The sequence below is a fragment of the Sparus aurata genome, chromosome 14 (genome assembly GCF_900880675.1).
Source record: "Sparus aurata chromosome 14, fSpaAur1.1, whole genome shotgun sequence".
Classification (NCBI taxonomy): Eukaryota; Metazoa; Chordata; class Actinopteri; order Spariformes; family Sparidae; genus Sparus; species Sparus aurata.
This window is the reverse complement of record NC_044200.1, coordinates 6,619,135-6,633,919: the sequence shown is the minus strand read 5'-3', so window position 1 is coordinate 6,633,919 and position 14,785 is coordinate 6,619,135. Positions and strand designations below refer to the sequence as shown.

The following is a 14,785-nucleotide window of genomic DNA, read 5'->3' as shown; positions in this document are numbered from 1 at the left end:
CACTCTATTCACATAAATTGTCTTGAACTTCCTTCCTTTGCTGGAGGGCCTCAATGTATTAGCCCAGTCAGACAACACTACAGTGGTGTCATACATAGCACCAGGCAGAGGGGCCCAGGTCTGCCAGGCAAAACCCAGTACGTCACAGACTGATTGTATGTAGTTATGCTCATTTTCATTATCTGAGAGCAACTCACGTACCGGGGGTGATGAAGTGCAAGGCTTATTCACTCTCAAGGATCAACCTGCTTCATGCATCGTTGAAGCTACACCCAGAGGTGATAAAAAGAATCTAGGAGAATTATCGTGAGGTGGACATAGATGCTATGTCCCATGTTTTCCTCTTTCCACAATCCGACAACTTTGCTGGGAGTGGACATGTTAGCACACAAGTAGTCACGGATTCTGCTTTATGAATTTCCTCATAATAAGTTGATATCTGCGACTCTGGCAAGAGTCCGAGACGAGGGCCTATCACTAATCTTGATAGCCCCGCAGTGGACAGGAAAGCACTGTTCGGTGGACTTAAGGCAGCTCATGGCAGCTCAGCCAGCCCCTCTAAAACTTCATAGAGATCTGCTGATGCAAGCACACAGGGAAGTATTACACCCTTGCCAGAGACTGGCTCTTTAGGTTTGTCCCCTGAGAGGTTAAATCTGACAGCTGAAGGGCTTCCTCAGAATGTAATTGGTACAATTCATATAGTGCTTCAGCCCAGTCCACTCGGTCTTTATATGACTGCAAGTGGACGGTGTTTTATTGATTGCTGCAGAAGTTATTGTAAAAAAAGTGTTTTACACCATAACAGTTTATTTGGCGGTTATTTCAAGTTGCCATGTGGGTTTTGACTGCCACACAAAAACCCATGTGTGTGTCAGTTTATGAAGGGGGTGTGAAAGAAGTTACCTTCAGTAAAGACAATGGCACTGTCATGGGGGCTGCCAGCAGTCCTGGAGGCTATTTCACAGGCACCGTTTGAACCCCTGGAACAAGTGGACATGATCAATTTGATTTTTTCACTGATCATCTTGTCTGGTATGGCAGTGTGCATTGTCCTGCCATCGGGGTCTGCCATTGTTGTGTGGGTGTACTTTGTCTAAAATTGTGTTTGTGTGGTTGGTGCATATCAGCACGCATTTACATGAATAGTAGGACCTAAGTTGTCACAGCAGAACATTGCATTGTAACAAGATGATCTGGGGTGTTCATTGCACCTGTTAATCCCTTTTCAAGTTACTGTCAGCGTCAGCGCTGGTGGTTGCACCACTGGGCAGTATATATATTCGGGGAATTCAGCAGGTATTTCTGATCTGTGGTGTGAGAGTTAATACAGTTATCAGTGCACTTGCTCCAACTCCAAGTTTACATTGTGTGGTATCAGATTGTAAAATACTGCAGTATCCAAATGTATTCATATATTTTCATTATATTACAAAAGGCATTTGGAAAGAGAGCATTTCACAGCTGGGTTCAGGTTTTTTGCAAATAAAGTTCTTAATCTGAGCATGACAAGGGATTCACTTTGTTTCTATTTTCCAATCCAGCGCCAGGGGAACTGATCTCAGTGCTACGCTGCAACCACAGACGAAGAGTGATAACTGATCATGAAGGTCAACTACACCGCCATCTTCCTCTTTCTGACTATGGCTGTCTTTATCTTTGTGCTACATAACATCGAGACCCTGGAGGTGAGAGCTTGGTTTTAGTAGGACCACTTAAAGAGTTAGATCCTGTTATTAGTCAGAATTCAGAATATTGTTTCCAAATATTTGCCATTATAAATGCAGTTTAAGTCAAATATATTAGGTTTGCTGTGCTTTTATGCAAAATGTATAGGGAATTTGGGTTATTTATGGCCATCAATAATAATTAATGATTATCAGGGATAACTTTTTGTCAGGCCTGGACTAAAAGGAGGACTCAGATGCAGGGCAGAATCAAAATTCAACAGACTTTTATTCTGAAATGTATGGCTTCAAGACCGAGAGACAAATAAATAGGCTATGAAACCTATATCTGACTACGCTGACAAGAGCGAGAAAAGAAACAAAAGAAAATAAAGAAAAACAAAAAACAACACCAATGGTGGGAACTCAACAAACCGGAGTACAAAAACTAGAACCTAACCAAGTACCAAACTACAAAATTTACAGCAGAAAATCACTCACAAGGAGGAAAACACAGGCTATAAAACAGAACTACTCTATGAACAAAAAGGAAACAAAGAAATCAAAATCACTCCAAAAGGGAGGAAAGCAAAAGGCTAAACTGAAAACTATGAACTGAGCTGTACTATAAAAATTACAAACGAAAAATCACTCAACTTGAGGCACAAGAATTACAGAACAAAAATCAAACATGAATTTCAAATACTTAGCAAGACGAGACTGTGAAGAAGGGCTGGGGTGCACGAAGGAACCAGACACTCTGGCACAAGACAAACGAAGACGCAGACTATTTAACACACGAGGGAGAGGGGAACAGGTGGAAACAATCAGGAATCAGGGATGACGTCAGACCGGGGACACATGAGGAAGGGCAAGTGACCTGAAACGAGAAGGGAGTTAGACTTTCAAAATAAAACAGGAAATTCACGAGACAAAAAACCAAGATAGGACAAAACCTCACCGCTGTGTGACACTTTTTAATTACATTTTAATTTGATCCAATTTACATAGGATTACCTTGGAGGCACCCTTGAAGAAGGGAAGAGATAGCCAATTCAATAATTCAGTCTCATAAAAAGGTTTTAAACTGTCAGTATGAAGCTCTGAATGATAATTAACTTAATAACGAAAGCTGGTACCGTAATTTCCGGACTATAAGCCGCTACTTTTTTCCCATGCTTTGAACCATGCAGCCTATAATATGATGTGGCTAATCTATAGATTTTTACAGGCTAACGGCCTCCAGGAGGGGGGTCTAGCGCAAGAGCGAGACAGACAGGTGGAAGAGATAATGCGCCGAGGAAGACGCTAGTTTGATTGTTGTGGAGGTGAGCGTGGTCATTTTCTTTTTAAAATTAGTACAGCATTAAATAGACAGCCTGTAGGTTCAAGTCTTTTATTTAACACAAATAATGAAAACACACTATCTATCTATCACACTATTCAATAAAGCTTATTCTATTATTACAGACTTTATAAGGGGGAAGAAAAAACATAGAATTAAAAGGAAAGCTCTACATCTCCCAAAGCTGAAAGGGGGATTTAACCACCCGGACTTAGAACTATATTATCTTGCTTCTTAAGCATTTGACTTATGACATATAGTCAAAAACACAATAGAAGAGCAGTGGATCCAAGTGGAAAATGCACACGTTTATCCTCAAAACCTTTTGTCGTATATATTCTCAAATGATAAAAACAGCTCTGTTAATTTTGTAGTAAGAACTTTAGCAACAACATGGAGAAAAATGAAAGGTATTCTGAGTGAGTCAATATCAGTCCCCAAAAATATTTCTTTATGGAACAATCCTGGGATAGCTCTTCAAAATGTACCATTAAGCTGGTCTACATGGAGAGATAGCGGGATAGAAACTATAAATGATTAAATGCATGGAAACAAACTCAGTTCATGGGCTGATCTGCAAAAGAAATTGGTTTGTCTAATAGAGAATCTATTAGGTATACGCAACTCAGAAGCATATTTCAAACTTCGGATTTACAGTCATTCAGACACCAGTGTAATTTAGAAGAAGTTAAACTTGATTCAGAATCAGGTGATCATTTAACAGGTAAAGTCTACAGGCTCTTGCAGAAATCGTATTCTGTAGATAATTTGTTACAGTCAAGAACACATTTGTTGAACCAAGATTTATAACGAGAGTATACTGATGTAAGATGGAGGAATTGTTGGAATTTAACAAAAGATATTACTGTTAATGAGAATCTACGTTTGATTCAATTTAAGATAATGTACAGAACCCACTGCACAAGGGATAAAGTGCATAAATACAATCCACACATATTAGGAGACTGCTTTAAATGTGGAACCTCAGATTCATTAATCCATGCTTTTTGGCACTGCAGCAAAATTCAGAGGATCTGGGTTAATATAGACAATTGGCTATCAGACATATTTAAGGTCAGATTTAACTTTAATCCATCATTTTGCATACTCCAAGATATGTCGCAGGACACAGTGAGGTACCCACTGAGTTGGATTATTCTTTTTTCATCAATCGTATTAAAGAAACCGATCCTTAAACTTTGGAAATCCACGCACCCTCCCACATTACTACACTGGAAAAGAGAAATGTCTTATTATTTGAACATGGAAAAAACTATCGCCATGGAAAAGAATAAATCAACTAAATTTGAAATCATATGGGCGAAAGTATTACAGGCACTGAGTACTTAGTTCTTATTTTGGGGGTGACATGATTTTTATTTATTTAGTGCTTTGGTTTCAATAATTAATCAATTTATTCATTTCAATTTATTTATTTATTTTTCCCTCTTGAGACGTGGGTGTTCCATAAAGAGGAATGATATTTGGCTGTATTTCTGTATTGAAGGTCTAGATGACGACACTGATATTGAACTTATGTGTTGGATATGTGGAGCAAACGTGGTGTGTTTTTGTTTGGTTTTGTTTGGTTTTGTTTTTACTTTTGGCTTGGCCTTTATTGTCTTGTTTTGTTCTGAGTGTGCATGCGTGCTTGTGAGTGTGTGTGTGTGTGACATGATGCCAGGTTAGTGAAGGAGGTTAGTTGAATGCAAAGACCATGAGTCTGTGTGAAGCACCTTTCAATTAACGTCAAATTAGTTGTGTAGCAAAGCAAACTACAAATAACCAGACTACACAGGGATTACAATAAGACCTGAACAGTGAACAAACATATAGATTGAACACATGTGTATTGCATCAACCAGAGTTGAACAGTCTTGTGCTTAGCTGTGCTGTGTTATGCTGTGTGCTACTTAGGCCCAGTTCAACATAGCTAGTCTTTGAAGAAAATGTGCTGGTGGTTCCTTAGCCAATGAGCCAAGCAGGAGGGAGTTGTAATCCCAATGTGCTGTTCATACTGTTCAATATCCGATGAAAGAAGGTGGATGGAGGAAATTGGTTGCTCCTTTCCTTTGCAAGGGTAGCAGCTTGGTGCTTACTTGCCTCTTGTTCCTCTGATTGTGGAGTTAACTGTCAAGCTTTGAGTCGCGGCTGCTGGTACTAACTAAGCTGGAATATTAGCAGATACTCTGTATCTACAAATGTTGGTGTGTGTTACAGTAATAATTAAATACTTTGTTCAGTTCAAAGCTAAAGCATAATGGCTTTTACTGTTATTTCATTGTGGAATTTGTGAAAGGAATCCCTGATGATTTGCACATTCAGTGTGGTTCAATGTAATGTGTATGTAGCAAAATTCAATGCATCTTTCAACCATGAAAATGGCATGTCATTGTCACCATATCAGTATCCCAAAGACTTTGAAGCACATGCAAAAGAAAAACTCTGGACTTACCAACTCCTGCATTCTTCTATTGGTCAGTGTTAGAACAGAATGAGTGTCTGAGGAAAAGTAGGCAAAGGCAAAAATTCTTGTCGCTAGCAGCTAAGACTGATTTATCAAAAAACAAAAATTGTCATTTTATGCTTTGCAGCACTAGGAATTTTCCTTCTTGGCTTTTTGTTTTATTTAATATTTGCTATCTCTCCTGACTCTTGCCAGGATTGGTATAAAGTGAACTCCACCACTAGCCTCCCAAAACCTGCCACAGACCATCACAGGCCCCATGGCTTCTGCACCCTCGAGCCATTATCCCCTGAGGATGCTGAGGAGGAACGCCTTCTACTAGAATCCACTGCTTGGCCTGAAACTCCACTTTTGCCATCTCCTCTTTCCCTGGAGGAGACCAGTGATCCTGCCCACAGCACCTTCACCATTCTTCCAGGAAAGGAAGAACGACAATGGCAGATAGGGGACCAGCTGGAGGTCACGATAAATATGTGTGATTTTAAAGGACGTCCAAAGAAGACTGGGGGAGACGTCTTACTCGCTCGGCTGCACAACCCGAGCCTGGTAGCAGGTGTTGCTGGGAAAGTGGTGGATCATCTCAATGGCACATACACTGCTGTTTTCTCTTTACTATGGGAAGGAAGCGCACAGGTCCAGGTGATTCTTAACACTGTTACGTTACATGGGATTGTACTGTAACTGTTTTTAATCTTCTAATTGACTGTTTGCTAAGTCCCACCTGAATTACTTTTGCTACTTCTGTTAAGTCTGACTTGTCACACACACGTTTGTAATGACAGCTATACTAAAAAGAAAACCTGGTATTCTTAACGCTTCTCATTTCAAGCTACTAGCACATTTTCTTTTAGCTAGATAGCTAATTAAGCTAATGTTAGGTCTGTGCTGATAATGCTGTCTCTGAATGAATTCTGGTTGTTGCTGACTGACTTGTTTAAAACAAGAAATCCCCCCCAAAAAATGTCTCTTAAATTTGCACGTCATGGCTTCATGCTGTGCTGAAATACTGAGGCAAAAGCAAGCATGTCCAAGGCAAACGATCAGCATTTTTACCAATCGATGACCCATGTTGAAGACATAACACTGGAACAAACTAGTAAAATTATGCTATTTCTTTATTTCCATATGTATGAAAGAAAAAGGAAATATCAGGCTGTCAGTATATCCTCTCATATGTGTATGGTGCAGGTAACATCTCGGACGGGGTTTAACGTTGGCCTTCTCTCTAATGGTGTGATCATGCAAAGATCATTTTTGCCATGTGATTTTGTTCACCCCAAACAATCAGGATATTTAACTGTACAAAAAATTCCTCCACACTGTCCACTTCACTTGCAATTGAGTGTAACGCCAACAACATTTCGGTACTTAGACCGTCATCAGGATATCTTAAAAGACAATGGGAGAGGCTGTCTTAAGTAGTAGAGTAGTTAAGGTTGTAGACTCGTGTTGGGCCTTGCATTACGCGAGGCACAACTAAGGAATGTTTATGCAACAATAAAAGGGAGATTCTGGTTAAATTTGGCCATCAATAATGATTAATGATTATTTGGGATAATTTTTAATTATGATAAATAATATGATCCAATTTCCAATAACTTGACTTTAGATTACAGTAACACCGAAACAGTGAACAAACACATAAATTGAACACATTACATCAACCAGAGTTTAAAGTCCTGTACTAAGCTGTGCTATGCTTTGCTATCTAAGTCCAGTTCAATGTTACCAGTCTTTGAAGAGAAAGTGCTGGTGGTTGCAGTAGAAGGTTGGGATTCCAATGTTGAACAATGCTGTTCTTGCTGTGCAAGGTTTGATGTCTGAAGTCTGAAGTCGACCGAGGAGGAAACTGGTCGCTCCTTTCCTTTGCAAGGATAGCAGCTCAGTGCTAACCTGTTCGGTGTTCCTAAGCACTGATGGGCAGTAACGCATTAGAAGTAACGCTTTACAATAATCCGATTACTTTTTTCAAGTAATGAGTAAAGTAAGGGATTACAATTGCAAAAACAGTAATTAGATTACTGTTACTTTCCCGCAAGCAGGCTGCGTTACTGCGTTACTTAGTCATGATTTTGTTTTGTAAGACTTTCTTGTGAGTCACACAATGACGATTTGACGTATAAGCGGCGACATCAGTGGTAAACACTGATACGTGTAGTGATCAACAAGAGACAACATATTGAGTGGGAGAGAGCAGGACCATGCAGCGTTTAATGCTTGGAAGTACCGGCATTACTTTGAGTTTGACTCGGTAAAAGGTGACAAAAACATCAGTGTCCGCTGTACACTCTTCATGGGAAGAAAACTCTTATCTACAGCGAAAAAGTCCACCTCAAATCTGAGCAAGCACCTAGCAAGCCGTCACAGGAACGTGAAACTCACTGAAAAAACCCCGGATCCCCCCTTACTGACATGACCGCTGCGTCTACCACATCCAATTCCACCGGGCGAACCTCCGAGGGCCCCTCTCCTGCTAAACAGGTGAAAATAGACTTAAGATTATTGTCGAGGACATGTTGCCCATTTCCACTCTAGACTCTTAATCGTTAAGACGCATCGTAGAAAAAATACAGACCAAAAGCGGTGTCAAGCTGCCGCAGAGAAAGTAATTTGCAGGACACCATGAGAGAGAATACAACATAATGGAAGCTAATTCGAAGGCTGCGCTTGGAGATATAGGGTTATATAGCGTGTTCAGGTTGTGCATCATGTTTTTGAAAAGTAAATTAGTAGGAGAAGTAATCAGTAATCAGTAACTAACTACTATTTCCAAGTAACTTGACCAACACTGTTCCTCAGATCCTCAGACTGGCAGGACCTCGTGTCGCTGCAGTGAGGAGAAGTTCTTTTGGGCCTGCTGCCCATGCAGCTTTGCAGCTCTCTACAGCTTGTTGGGCCCAGAAGAAGAGATCTTGAGGGCAGGCAGCCCCGTGGGGGGAGGTGGAGAGCAGCCTTTGAACATCCGAAGTTGAAGAAGTAGAGGGCGTAGAGTGAGAGAGAGGGAACAGAGAAGTTGCTGGGGTGACTACCTGATCAGCGGGGGGTCTGTCACCCTGACCAATAGTAGCTCAAACCTGAATTTTGCACCTAGGTGTGAAGAATGGGAATTCTGGGACACTGAGTTCAGTTCAGAGTCCATTTTGAAATCCACAATGAATGACTTCATCTGTGGGTAAGGCCACACTGCAGACAGGGATCCCTAAAAATCCCAACAAATACACCTGGGCCAACAAACTAAGCCACTGAATGAAAACTTTTTTTTTTTTTTTTTTTTTAAAACCTCATAACAGGAAAATTCCATATATCAATCACGGTAACATCATATATTTCTTTTTTTCTTTTCCTAATTTCATGTTCTTTTTTTCTAAGCTCGGACATACTTTTGTATCACATTTATACTGTTATAATACTTCTGTCATGAACATGCAGGCATTGTTTGATATATTAACTTCTTTACTTCTTTCCTGATTTTGTGGGCCGTCGGTGGTCTCCTACGCACCTGTAGATCTTAAGGTGTGCAAAATCTGTGCAATGTACATTAGCTATAAGTTAGTGAGCAATGGTACACGATAAGGGCAGGTGTTCTTTTGTCTGTGTTTGAATTCAGGTGAGCCTCACAATGAACTTAGCACTCACCGGAGACAGAGAGTTGTTTCTTTTTTTTTCCCCTCCTCTCCTCTGTACGTTTAGTCGGCAGTCATCACAGTGAAACCAGGTCGATAAACTGGAGTGATAAATTCACTTTTTAATCCCAAAAGCTGGTAAACATCTCTGGACGAGCAGAATCAGATGTCACTTTAGGTGTTTATTCCTCCATAAGGTCTGACTCTACCTCTCTCCTCCAGAGCTGTCCATCACTGATTAGGTTTTGATTTGTTTTGCACAACTGAAGAAAAGGATTTAAAGAAATAACCAGGATAAAAATAATATACAGTGCAGGAAGAGGCAGAAAATGTTAACTGGTGAGAATACAAGTATAAGTGATGCGCCATGAAATCTACACAAGCGAAAAAATGTATTTGGCTTTTAGTGGGAACACACCATAAAAGTATTATCCGTGAGTCTCCTGTGCATTGGGGATATACTATACAGTATTTGTACGACTGACGATCAGCTTGCTTTAGACCTGACACAAAGTGTGCAGCTCAAGTAGTCAGTAGTACTCGCTTTATTTACTGACAAGACTGGACACAACCGGGCTATGACATTTTTTTCAGGTGACACTGGTTCATCCAAGTGAGGCTGTCACTGTGCTGCAAAGGTTGAACGTCGAACAGCCAGACAGGGTTTACTTCAAAAGCATCTTTCGCTCAGGCAACCTCTCCCAAACGACTGCCTGCAACGTCTGTTTGCGTCCAACCCAGCAGCCACAGTGCAACTACACGGACATCCGTACAGGAGAGCCCTGGTTCTGCTACAAGCCACAAAATCTGAGCTGTAAGGCTCGGACCACCCACAGCATGGGAGGAATCAGGCAAAACCTCAAGGCCAAGGAGGAGAAGCTGTTTCAAAGGTAAGGTGTGAAAAGATACGACTAGAATTTTGTGTAACCTCAAGTTTTTCCATGTAATGTATCTCCTTGGTGAGAAATTTCAGTAGTTCTTGACTATAGGCAGTAAAGATTGAATCAGAGGATGTTGAAAGTTTTAAAGATAATACAGATCAAAGTAATCCGTGTAAGTCCCACTGGTTGACTTTCATTAAGAACACTGGAAAGTATTTGCTGTGAATTGAAACGTTTTATTGTCAATTTATGCATTTTTATTTTACATGTTCTCTCTTAGAGAGATGATGTTGAGATGATGGCAAAAGTCAGATATTTCATCTCCTTTTAATTAGAGATGCACCGAACACCGATCACTGAAAGCAGTATCTGCCGATCCCGATATTGCCGATCACCGATCACAGCGTCAAATCCATAAATTCTTCTATATTGTTGTCTTGTGTAACTTTCATATATTTAATTAATGATTCTTCTTACACAACATTGACATTGTATTATTAAGTATAAAAATTAGGAGATGAGAAAGTATCATGAATTGACCACAGTTTTATTGCAGGCTGAGGCAATGTGCAATATTTCACACTCTAGAGACTCTTAGAGACAACTTGGACTCAGCTTACATAGAGTAACTGTAGATTACTAGTGGGAATGCAGTCAGGGTGGGAATTTTGTCATTTTAGGGGCAAGTCCATTTGGCCTTCAGTTTTTTTTTTCAGGGGCACCAAGGCCACATGACAGGGCACAAAGGCCACTGAGTAAAATGTGTTGATTTACCTTTCAGACTGATACCATAACATCCTAATTTATAATAAGACATGGATTGTGTATTAAAACATTTTTTTATACCAAAATCAAGTTAAAGTTACATTAGAAAGTAGTTTTTGTTAAGTAGGGTTATGGTGAGGTGGGTTTTGTGACACCTCACTGAATATTAGTGTTATTGAATATTTCTCCCAATAGAAATTCCCCAAAATTATGGCAAAGCACATTTTTTCCAAACAAAAATTGTAGAATAACCAGCAGGAGACCACTGATGTGTGGAGTGATTTTGGTGACACTACACTCTGAATAATAGTGAAGTTATTGAATTTTTTGTAGTTTCTCTTTTCGGTGTTGCACTTTGTAGACGGTCCCTGTGCCCTCGTCTCACAGCTGGCTGACCATACAGACCAGAGTTAATGTCCAGACGCTCGTTTAGATGAAAATACGGTTGTAGCTCGTTGTCTACCTTACTACGGTAGGAAAGAGCCATCGTTTGTGTTTTAACAAGGTTTTACTTATGAGTTATTGATCCGGGAAGTTCGAATCTGTGAATATATTTCCAACTTTACCGGACTGATTCAGTCCACATAAGTCAGTTACGCATCATGTCAAAACCGGCTGCGCTCGCTTTCGCACCTGTGCTGTAAGTTTCGTTCTTCTGTTTTGAGACGCTGCTGCTGTTTGAGAGGCTTTCACGTGAGATCATCGTGATGATGAGACTCCACCTGCGCAAACCGCGGACTCACTGTGCACTTAGGTGGCTGTAATTCAAGGTAAGCTCGCTACGCTAACCGGGCCAGGGGCACAGAGGCCACTGTGGCCGTATGATGAGTTTTTTTTTCACGGGGCATCAAGGCCAAAGTGCGGGGCAACGGCGGCCATGAAATTCCCTCCCTGCATGCAGTTTATGCACTGTCTTTATACTTAAACGTCATCTGATCGGCCTGATGTGATCTATTTTGAGAACTCCGATCAAAACCGATAGGGGCATTATCGGCCGATTGCGATCAGTTGCCGATCGATCGGTGCATCTCTACTTTTAATTCTATTTTGGTCTGCACCTCTCCCGAGGGGAGTGTATCTTTAGTGTGTGAATCTTGGTGCTGTATCGTAGGCAACTGGACTTGTTTCAGTTTCTTAAAGAAGTGTCAGCTCTCATCCAAGAGGCTCCTTTAGTTCTAACTAACTGGAGGGGAGTTGCAGGGCCATTTGTGGGTCGTTGGTCAAACCGGACCTCATGTGGGTTTCTGAGGCTAGGTGAGCCCTAATGACTCTGAAACTCAGAGCTCACACGTGTCCTTAACGACTCTGTAAGAACACACCTACACAGAGTTTAAAAGCGTGCACTTCCCCTCCAGTTTGTTAGAACTGAAGAATACAGCACCTAGATTTATCATGACCTGGATGACTGATAACCTACATCATTTAGTGTATGGCGTAAATTACTCTGAGCATTCTGCTTTGTAATAAAATCTTGATGACAGTGATGAGACTCAGTAGAGCTGAGAGCAACTGTAGAGTCAGGTGATAATCATCCTTGGGTTCATCACTGTGAGCCACACATTGGTATGGTACACATTGGTATTGGTTGTTTATGTTGAAGTGTGTTTAACAAATGTTGTATTATCTATACTTTCCTTCAGTCGTGTCAATATGAAAATCTCCATTCGGGACCAGGACCTGCCAACATCACTGTGTTGCCAAAAAAGGAAGGTAAAGCATCATTTTTTTACTACTGCCACCGCCGTCCATAATAATTCAAACTGAATATGTAACAGTCTGTGAAAGTGAAAAAAGGAAAAATCAATTGTAAACACCTCATCACTTTCTTCTGGATGGCACTGTCCTGTTGAGAGATGTATTCAGGTCACTTTGAGAAGAGTACTTGAGCATGGAGTGTGAGGGTCAAAGTTCATGAACATGACACCAGCTGTTCCCAGAGTATCTAGTTTCTAAGGATGCATTATACAACACAAGGTACTACACAAACATAGACCATATGAACAGTTATTTATATAAATAAACACAAATAAAAATTGTGAAATAATTCTGTCGTACATTTCTTAAATTTCCATCCGGGTAAATGTTAACAGCAGCAACAAGATGGTGACAATAATATGGTCAGTGTCTTCGAATTAAAATGTTCATCATTACATAAACTTCACATCATGCCAGAGTCAAATATTACACAAGATAAAATACAAAATACTTACAATATTAAGGTTTATAAATATTGAATTTGATCCTCAAACATTGTGGAAAGAACATTGCTTTAAAGGATTGGGCTGATAATATTCTATATTTTCCATATTGCCATCAAGTCCCATGAAAATTGATTCTACTAACAATCATCACCTATGAGGCCAAAGCCTGAAATATCTATTCCTCTGCCAAGGAGCTACACTGTTGTTTGAAAATGATGAAAAAAAACTGACTTGTTTCTTAATAACAATAACCATTGGCACTGGAGCTTATTTACATACAGTTCCACATACACTGGCCTGATGACACCAAATGTGTATTAATCTGCTGTTGAAAACAGTCTAACTAATGTACTTCTATTTGAGTTAGGTTAGAAAATACAGCCTTTCCAAAAAAAATATTTTTGTGACACATTAGTCAAAATACCATCTTCAATTGTAATCACCTTACCTAACATTCCCTATCTGGGTGCCAGAGACAAGTCAAGGAGAGGTCTCGGTTCAGGTCTTCTTATTGGATTTGTTAACAATAATGATAAAGTAAAATAACCCCTCCGTTACTCTTTGACTTATTGTCAGGTCAACCAAATGTGGAGAGCAGCATTGTGAAGTCTGGACCTGCTGGCTATTATTACCAGGGTGTGTGGCATGCACTAGGTGGATCAACAGTTAACCAGTTCAACACTGTCACAATCACTCAGTGTCTGAAAGGCAAGGTCGTCTACATGTTTGGAGACTCCACCGTGAGGCAGTTTTTTGAATACCTCAACACAGAACTACCAAGTAGGTGATCCGCAGGGATTTCTGGTTACAGCTGGATTTTGTTCACACTGCAGCCTAATCTGTTCCCTCTCTAATATATTTAGATCTGAAGGAGTTTGACCTGCACAATGACAGGAAAGCTGGACCTTTCATATCCTTGGATTATACGAACAACATCTTGTTGAAGTACCGCTTCCACGGTCCTCCTATCCGCATTGTCCCTATCCCAGCCAGTGAGCTGCGGTACATGGCCAATGAACTCGATGGTATAACCGGAGGTTCCAACACCGTTGTCATTTTTTGCATCTGGGCTCATTTCGGCACTTTCCCCATGGAGATCTACATCCGCCGGGTGCAGAACATCCGCAGGGCGGTGGTGCATCTGCTGGACAGGGCTCCAAACACGCTGGTTATCATCCGGACCGGGAATCCCAAAGGAATGGCCTTCCATGTGGCGCTAACCAACAGCGACTGGCACTCATACCAGGCGAACAAGGTGCTCAGAGCCATGTTCAACGGACTGTATGTTCATTTTGTGAATGCCTGGGAGATGACTCTGGCCCACCACCTGCCCCACGACCTCCACCCAAAACGCCCCATCATTAAGAACATGATCAATGTTATCATGTCCTACATGTGCCCTCAAAAGGGCGGCTAGATGTGTGGGAAAGGACTGAGGATTAATTCACACACACTGACTTTAAGAGTTTGATCTGTGTTTCTGCCAAGTAGAGATGTGGACTTGAGTCATTGTGACTTGGACTTTTGTCGACTGAAGTCACTGTATTGATGAACTGCAACTTGACTTGACAAAAAAAAATTACAAGGGACATGCTTGAGACAGGGACCAAATTACTTGAGTGTCATGTTTACCAATCAAATATTTTTTAAGATGGGCATTGTTGAGAGAGTCTGATTTCTACTGTCTTTCGGGTGTCAAACTTCAATTGTTTGGCACATTTAAAAAAATTGTATATACAAGCTAATTTTGGCATACAAATTTTATTTGTTAGCTTCCGAAGGAATGGTAGTGAATTTTGTTACATTTATAAAGAGCCAGGGTAGCTGTTTTCTGTC

The 14,785-nt window shown here is 40.6% G+C and overlaps 1 pseudogene; it reads left to right on the top strand.

Annotated features, from left to right (window-relative positions):
• Window positions 1-14,366, top strand: part of LOC115595926 (NXPE family member 3-like) — a 45,007-nt pseudogene extending 30,641 nt beyond the window's left edge.
• The last annotated feature ends 419 nt before the right edge of the window (window positions 14,367-14,785 follow it).